This window comes from Ictalurus punctatus, chromosome 6 (assembly GCF_001660625.3).
Source record: "Ictalurus punctatus breed USDA103 chromosome 6, Coco_2.0, whole genome shotgun sequence".
NCBI classification, from domain to species: Eukaryota; Metazoa; Chordata; class Actinopteri; order Siluriformes; family Ictaluridae; genus Ictalurus; species Ictalurus punctatus.
Window position 1 is genome coordinate 30,298,203 of NC_030421.2, and position 9,830 is coordinate 30,308,032.

Consider the following 9,830-nt stretch of genomic DNA (forward strand, 5'->3'; position numbering starts at 1 on the left):
ATTGGGGCAAAAGACATTTCCACACAGGCAGAGTTGGTACTGGATAACTTTTTTGCGTTAATACATAGTATTATCATTTATAAAGTATATTTTGTGTTTATTCAGGTTGCCTTTGATTGATCTTAGATTTTGTTTTCATTTCTGAAAATATTTAGTATGGGAAATACACAAAAACTAATACTTTTCACACTGTATGTACTGTATTTACTGTACGTACGTACAATATGTATGTATGTATGTTTGTATACAAACTAAGCACATGTAGCCCACTGAAACCTATATGAGCATACAGAAAGTCTCAGAGTTGTACGCTAGGCAATTGATATCTTCGTTACGTTACCTTGCATAGATTTTTCTCGCAGTCCTCTGAGACCTGTTACTTCAAATACCTAAAAAATGTATTTTCCCCAGAATGTAGGCAGAATTGACATGTGTGCAAGACAATACTTTCAAAAACAGTTTGAACGAGTTGGAAAAACTGATTTGTCTTGGCTTGTTACAACAGTTGGTGTTAAATGGAAAGGGAAAAAAAGTCAGGCGCTTTCTTCCTGTGTGTATACAGAGTAAATGCAGCATGTCAAAGAGGGGATTTATTTCCACCCCAGAGAAAAGACAACCTTCTCACAAACATGAAAATGCTGATGTCCAACATTTCTGTAACACTAATTTCTCCTCTTTTCCTCTGAGATATGCCACTAGAGACAGTTGATCAGAAAGAAAAGCAAAGCTATGTATCAGTCAAAATGTGATTCCCACTATGAGGCTGCTGCTTCCTGTCCATCTCTGTGATGAGCTTGGAGAAGTGACAAAGACAGAAGAACGAGTCTTCATAGGAGTTTCTGGTTGCCAAGTGCAAAAGAGACGATTCCTTTGCCAAGTATTATTAAACAGACAAAAAAATCCCCTAGTAGAAATTGTCAACAGAAAGGCAACATAAAGGCCACATTCATCAGCACACAAAGGCACAGAGTTGGACGGAAGCAGCTGAAGTGAGCATATTATGTCCATCCTGTGCTCATGAAACAGACTAAAGCCAAAGGTGTTTAAGTTGACCAGCCCTTGTTCTCTTATATAAAGAATGCACACAACCGTAACTCTGGGAAAAATACAGTGACCCTCATGCTTAATCTGTCATGCATACTGTGATTTCATCCTCAAAGCCCAGCCCGCTGAATTAAAGTAGCATTAAGTGACTGCAGTAATGTCTTTTGTACCCCATTATCTTCTGTTGACAGAGGCTTTATAAAAGGGGTTCTGCATCAGTGGCTCTCTAATGTCGTAAAAGCAAACCTCTGAAAGGCCTATCCCATTCATGAAACTGCTGCAGACATTCCATTGCACAACCACCCCAAAACTGAGCATGGTAGATCATTCTTGTATTCTTGTCTTTTTTTGGTGAAAGAAAGTTAATATGTTAATCCATAACTCAAATTTCAACATCACTTTAAATATCGGATAATCATGATGGTTCCAAGGCTATAATCTTCCGTGACTCAAGTCAAGAGCTGTCATTGGTGAGTTGGAAAAATTAGATCTACTGTCTGACTTGGGTGACTGTAAAGTCAGAAACCTGATGCACACAGTTTTTGTACTGTCATTCATGCCACTTACTGCAGACTCTGAGCAGCTTAAACCTCACTCTGTAATATGTAACTGTAGGCATGAATCTTCCCTTCTTCTCCTCTGAAAGGTAGCAGGGGCTTATAGGATTTAACAGATGAGTTAATGAAAGAGTATCTCGTGTCTATTCTACTGTAACTTCTTTTTTAATTCCAAAATGGACATGGTGACACACAGAGGATTTGAATTTCCTTATACAATAGAGCTTAAATGAACTCTAGGAGGAAGTAAGAATACATGAATCTTTCCTTCTTCTCTGAAAGGCAGCAGGGGCTTACAGGATTTAACAGATGAGTTAATGAAAGAGTATCTCATGTCTATTCTACTGTAACTTCTTATTTTATTCCAAAATGGACATAGTGACACACAGAGGATTTGAATTTCCTTTTACAATAGAGCTTAAATGAACTCCAGGAGGAAGTAAGACTAACTTGGAACAGAAGAACGAGACTTTCGCAAAGTAGGTACAGGAGACATTTAGATCAACCTTCCAACACAAACAGACTCTTGTTTTGTCTTAGTTTTTCAATCCCAAAAACCATGAGCAGGCATTTCTCCTACGCTCTAGATCACATTCTGTGTATCTTCTCCTCATTGCTTTCTGTCCAAATGACTACCTACATGTATTTTAGGTCAAATGTCCAAAGACAACATATCTGTTCCAGTATCAAATGTCTTCCAGTTTACTCATGTTCTCCCTGAGTTGCCCTGCTTTCGATGGCCATATTCATTTGGCAAACTAACAAAAAGTAGCCATATTCTTGGCCTGTCGTGATAGTCAAAATCTTATTATATGGAAATGAGCTCAATAATTTTGGTGACATGATATATTGCGATTGGTCATTTTATAACTGAAAATAATGATTATATTTATTTTTACATAAACATTAATGTCAGCAACATTTTAGTCGATCGCGCTGCCTCTGTCATCTCGACTGCTCTCTGTGTCAGAGGCGGAGACAGGCCTCAGGTAGCATCTCCACACACACACACAGAGCAGACAGCAACAGGTGAAGAGAAGGCGTGAACCCACTGTGTTATATAGTGTTTTGTGACAACTATAGCCAGTTAGGAAGAATAAGTCCCAATGGACTTGGTTTCAAAGCCGTAATCTTCAGCTCTGGTGTGGGAACATTTTGGCTTTAAGCCGATTGAAAGGAGAGCCAATTAACATGAACGAGCTGGTATGTCAACTTTGTTTAAGAACAGTGGTAATGAAAAGAAGCAACCCAAGTAACCTAAAATCTCACCTAAAACATAACCATCCCATCCAGTTTCCCAATTGGGAACAACAACTGCAGCTGGAGTTAGAGAGGTCTTCCAGACAGTTACATGTTACTGATGCCTTTTCCTAACAGTGCAAATATAAATGTGATAGTGCGAAATGGCGCATACCCACCAAAGAGATGCAGCCATTAAACGCAGTTGAAAAACCAACATTTAAAAATATGCTGCAAACTTTTGACAAACAGTACCAATTGCTAAAGAAAATGTACAGCTCCCAAACTGCCATTCCATCCTTGTAGAACAAAGTAAAAGACAACATTCTGAACTCTGCCACTACAGATATGTGGTCAAGCTCAAATATGACCCCATACATGAGCTTGACCATACACTACATAACTGCTGATTGGACTCTCCAGTCAAAGTGTTTAGAGACCAGATACATACCCCAGAACCACAGTGCTGATGTACTTGCTGAAGCCCTTCAGTCTGCTTTATCAGACTGGGAATTGGATGAGCGCAAAATGGCCTGTATAACTACAGACAATGGTGCTAACATTGTGGCTGCAATACGCAATCTTGGCCAGCCATGGATCAATTGCTTTGGCCACAACCTCCATTTGGCTGTTGCTCATGTACTGAACAGTGACAAGGCTCACACAGTGCGGGCCAGGGGACCTTGTAGGAATCTTGTCAACACCTTCAACCTGAGCTGGCTGAAGAAGAGAGACCTGAGGAAGGCACAGAAACCAATGTCACTCAACACAATCTAGTACTGGTGAGTAATGATAACATGTAATTATACAACAGAAAATATTTAAAGGGTTCATTTAAACTTAATTTAAAGGCTTGTTGTTTTTTTTACTTACTTTGGGGCCTGTTTGTATGTATGTATTAAATAATTGGTTACATTTTAATACAGCCATGTACAATTATTTGTGATTATTATAAAATAAATAAGGAAATTTATAAAGTAGTATTTGTTGAATAATGTTGGTATAAATGAAATAATGAATATAAAAACAATGTTATCTTTTCCACAGGATGTCGCCACACGATGGGGCACCAAGCAAAAAATGATAGAGAGGGTGCTGGAGTAACTCCCAGCCATAAGACATTTCCTGGTTGAAGATCGAAAACATGGCCACTTCAACCCAACCTGGCAGGATGTTTCTGTGTTGGAATCCAGCAATGAAGCCAGTGGCTGATTTCACGCATGGCCTGTGATGGAACTTCTTAAAGGCAAACTTTTATCACCACACCACAATGACACTGCACTGACAGCAAACATAAAGGCAAACATGTGCAGAGTATTGACAGAGAAATTCAGCCCATCTGAAATCCAAAACCTTCTGACAAAGGCCACCATCTTGGATCCAAGGTATCATGGTACCATGGAGGATGTGGAGGTCTTGGATGATGTCAAAGGAAAGCTCTTGCAAGACATGAATGAGGAAGAATGAAAAGGAGAATGAAAAGGAGAATGTGCCAGTTGTCAGAGCTACATTAAATCTGCAGGGGGAAACGAAGGATCTGAATCTGAACCTCCAGCAACCAAGAAGATGAGGCTGTGTGACCTTCTCCAGAACAGAAGAACCTAACTTACAAGTCACCAGACTCAGGTATCGGTAACAAAAAGAGTGCAGGCTGATGAGGAGCCGAAGAAGTTCCTCCAGGAAGAAGCACTTGGTGAATCTGATCACTTGATGTGGTGGCATGATAACCATAGCAGATTTCCTCTAATAACCAAGTTAGCACAAAAATACATGTGCATTTGTGCAACAAGCACTGGCTCAGAAAGAATGTTTAGCACAGCTAGTAACATTGTTACCCCAGAAAGATCCTGCCTTAAGCCCCACAAGGTAAACATGTTGGTATTCCTTTCTCGCAATCTGTCTAACAATTAAAAATAGCTCTGGCAGCAGATATGGCCTGTTGAGGCATCTGTGCCTCTGTGTGAGACACTTTAAAAGTCTAAACTGACTTTGTTAAATATGCAACTTTGTTTTGTTCTAATTCTTGTTACCTTGCACTTTTTTGTTAACAAAGGTGTATTTATTATTTATTTATGTTTTATTTATTTAGGATATATTTTTTGACATTCCGATTCCAATGTCTAAATATTGTTAAGAGTTAAACATTCTTTGTTCTTTGAAAGAGTGTACTTGTATTATTATGCTATTATATTGTCATATTGTCATTATATAATCAGTGACATAAAATAGTCTTAAAATGACAATAATATTATTTATTTATTTATTTATTTAATTTTGGGACAATATACTGTATCACACAACAAAAAGTAGTTATCATGACAGCCCTACCCTATTCAGCCTCTGAATACTTCACAAGAGGACACAGGCATTTGTCATGAATACAGTATGATATACATTCTTTTACTTATCTGGACAACTAAAATGACTTGGGGATTCAAACAATGACAGTAGCATTGATGACTGTAGGTTTGTCTTGAAAGGGATGGTTGACATAGGTACCTTTCCATATTTGCTCACAGATACAGGCTGGTGAGGTAGCTAGCTTGTTGTTTGCTTATAGCTAGCTATTAGCAGGCTTGGGGAGTAACAGAAATCCGGACACAAAAAATGGTAACTGTAATCTGAAGCTTGTGTAATATCATGCCGTGATCAGGTGACATGGCAATTAAGCGTGTCACATGATATATTAACAGCACCTGTGAGCCACACCGTCAGCCTTATTATCTTCAGCGAGACTGCATGTCGGTCATTTGTGTAATGCTTGCAAAAAGACACTTAATTTCCTCTGTATCTTTTTAAAAAAAAGATCGGGGGCTTAGGGGGGCTAGGGGAACACATTTTCTGTCTGAAGTGTTAGGTAGAGCATGCCACAGCAGCCCTTGAGGGGTCTGACTGTGCGCATTGTGAACGCCTTACAATTAGGCATCTCTGCTCGTGGCTCGCTCTCTTCTCAGCCAAAGGGAGTTGGGTTTCAGAACTTCGTGGATCTGGGCCGGCCACTGCTGGGCAGCCAGCCGACTCAGGTCCTGGGGATTTCGTATGGATCTGGAAGAGGAGCCGGAGACAAGCGCTGCTCTATCTCTTGCTCTGTCTCTCTCCGCCGGACTTTGGAGCTCGTGTTGCGACTCCTCCTTCCACTATGGAAAGCCAAAACACCCTCTCTGACTCCGAGGAGCCAGTTCGGGGTCCCACTACACCAAAAACCGAGAGCAGCTCTCAAGCATATAAAGAGTTGCTTGAGGTGATTACTAGAGCAGTTGAAAAACTAAATCTAGACTTTCCCGGGGAAGAGGAAGTGGTTCGTAGCAGGCTGAATGAGTACTTCCTCCCCAGTGAAAATAAATCTCCCTCATACCGCAGAAAGCTCCCCTTTTTTCCAAAAGTGCATTATGAAATATCCCACTTCTGGAGAAAATTATACACCAACCGTGTTTATAACCTTACGACGTCTGATTATTCAGCCATCGTGGGGAGTGAACAGCATGTCTGTTTAGCTATGCCGAAAGTGAAGGAGGCGCCTGCGAGCCACCCCTCTCCATCGATGGCAGGTAATTTAGAGGGGCCGGCTTTGCCTTCCAACCAAGTAAGGCCACATCGGCATTGGTGGGCAAAGCCTGTGTGGCAGCGGGTCTTGCTTGTGGGTCACTGCATACAATGGCAGTGTTGCAGGCCTACCAAGCAGACCTGCTGATTGAGCTTGACACTGGGGAGGGAATTGGGCCTGAGGCATGGCAGAGCTGCACCACGCCACAGATTTGTATCTCCAGGTGACCTAGCAAACGGCCCATCAGCTTGCGGCCTTTGGAGCGGCCCTCATCTGGAGTGGCATATAAATCGCCTAGAGATTGCGGGCTGTTTTTCTAGCACTGAAGTTCTTTCTTCCTCGATTAAGAGGCCACCATGGGTTAGTTGTGACAGACAACACAGTGGTGGTCTCATATATCAACCACCAGGGAGGGTTGCGTTCACGCCCCATGTTAAGGCAGCTGCAACTAATTCTTCTCTGGGCAGAGGGAAGGTTCTTGTCAGTGAGTGCAATGTATATTCCGAGCAGCCGGTATGTGGGGGCAGACATCCTGTCAGGCAGGGGCTGAGGCCCGGGGGTTGGAGGCTCCATCCTCAAGTGGTGGAGTCCATATGGTGGAGGTTCGGCCAAGCGGAAATGGATGTTTACGCCTCCAAGGAGACAACACACTGCCGCTGTGGTTCGCCCTCATTCCTCCCACACCATTGGGGCTGGACGCCATGGTGCACATGTGGCTGAGGTCACATGTATATGCTTTTCACCCGATCGCTCTGCTCCCATAAGTTCTAGAGTTCGCCAAGACTGGACTGCTAGTAGTACCTTATTGGCCAGCTTGAATATGGTTATCAGAGATAATATCCCTGCTAGACAGCACTCCTTGAGAGATTCCCATCTGCAGGGATCTACTATCTCAAACCGGAGGGCTGATTTATCACCCTCGGCCGGAACAATGGAAACTGTGGTTGTTGAATGCTAGGGCACCATCCACAAGGAAATTGTATGCACTCAAATGGCCAGTTTTTGTCTCCTGGTGTGAGGAGCATCAGCTAGACCCAGTAAACTGTGCAATAGCTATAGTCCTGGAGTTCTTACAAGTACATTTCTCATCATGGTTGGCTCATTCTACAATCAGGGTCTACGTGGCCGCCATTTCAGCCAGCCACACCCCTATTGATGGAGCCTCTGTGGGGCAACATCCTCTAAAGTCGAGGTTTATGCATGGTGAGGCCCATCTACCGACCACACATACCTTCCGGGGACCTTTCTGTGGTCCTGGTAGGTCTGTCAGGTGCCCCATTTGAGCCCTTAGGGTCAGCCTCAGAGAAGCTTCTGACTCTAAAGGTAGCTCTTCTGCTGGCCCTGACATCTCTCAAACAAGTAGGAGATCTACAAGCTCTCTCTGTTGACCCCTTCCTGCCTTGACTTTACCCCTACATTAGCCAAGGCCTTCCTGTATCCTAAACTGGATTATATTCCTAAAGTGCCTACAGCTGCTGCCCAGTCAGTAGTGTTGCAGGCTTTCTGCTCTTCTCCGTTCCTCACACCGGAACAAGAGAAATTGCACCGACTGTGTCTAGTAAGGGCTCTCTGTTCTTACGTCCATGGCTCCAGCCAGTGGTGTAAGTTGGAGAAGCTGCTGGTCTGCTTCGGCAGTGACAGTAGAGGTGATGCCATGTCGAAACAGCACATCTCTAATTGGATAGTGGAAGCAATCTCTATTGCTTATGAGGTACGTGATCTCGCTACGCCTCTGGGCATAACATATCACATGACACGCTTAATTGCCACATCACCTGATCACGCCAGTCCTATAAATAGGCATAATGTTACACAAGCTTCAAATGCCGGTCATGCATGAGGGCGCTTCCCACAGCGTTGAGCTCACGCAACGTCTCGTTCACTTCTCAGGGAACAGGGTTAGACGTTTTTCACTATGCCTCAGTCTTTTAAATGAGCTTTGGCCCAGAGAAGACGGTGGAGTTTCTGGAGTATGTTCACATATGGCTTCTTCTTTGCATGATAGTATTTTAACCAGCATTTGTGGATGGCACAGCGAACTGTGTTCACAGACAATGAGTTCTGGAGATATTTCTGAGCCTATGCAGTGATTTCCATTATAGAATCATGCCTGTTTTCAATGCAGGGCGCGAAGAACAAGACTATGCAAAATTTTCACCCTTGCCCTCTGTGCACAAAGATTTCTTCAGATACTCTGAATATTTTGATGATTATTATGTATTGTAGATGATGAGATATCCATAGTCTTTTTACATTGAGGAACATTATTCTGAAATTGTTCCACAAATTGTAGACGCAGTTTTTCGCAGATTGGTGAACCTCTGCCGATCTTTACTTCTGAACGACTCTGCCTCTTTAAGATACTCTTTTTATACCCTATCATGTTACTGACCTGTTGCAAATTAACCTCCAGCTGTTTCTTTTTAGTAACACTTACTTTTCCCGCCTTTTGTTGCCCATTGTAAAACTATCCTTCTACTATTCCAAATGGCTGTAGCTGAAACTAAAGCCTTGACTGTTACCAATTAGATCAAAAGGTCATTATGACACATGATGCTTCTGAGGAGAAATACAGCAAATATTGCAAAAATGCTGACGCTTGCATGGGTTCTCCATACTTATCGGGTTGCATAGACAGAGATGCATGAGATAACACTAGCAGCTGGACTAAATTAGACAAATTAGACATTCTGCAGCCATGGTACTGATGAAGGATTCTGTCATGACTACCCACACATGTTATTTAAAAAAAAAAAATGGAAACAGACAAAAGGTCAGGCAATGTGAAAACAGTGTTAACCATGGAAAAATCCAAAGGGCAAAGTACAAAACCAAAAAACCTGATACAAGCAATAATGTGCTGGTGCGAGACTTCACAAATGGTGCACTATTTATTGTTTATACAGAGGCTTGCAGTGCTTTCCAAATGTATTCACCCTCTTGGCATTTTCCTATTTTGTTGCGTTACAACCTGTAATTTAAATGGATTTTTATTTGGATTTCATGTAATGGACATACATAAATAGTCCAAACTGGTGAAATGAAAAAATTCTAAAAAAAAAAAAAAAAAAAAAAACATTAAAAATGGAAAAGTGGTGAGTCCATATGTTTTCATTCCCTTTGCTATGAAGCCTCTAAATAAGATCTGGTGCAACCAATTATCTTCAGAAGTCACATAATTTGTTCAATAAAGTTCACGTGTGTGCAATCAAAGTGTCACATGATCTCATATATACACCTGTTCTGAAAAGCCCCAAAGTCTGCAACACCACTGAGCAAGGGGCACCACCAACCAAGCAGCACCATGAAGACCAAGGAGCTCTCCAAAGACGTCAGGGTCAAAGTTGTGGAGAGGTACAGATCAGGGTTGGTTATAAAAAAAATATCCATAACTTTTTAGCATTCCACAGAGCACCATTAAATCCATTATTAAAAAATGGAATGAA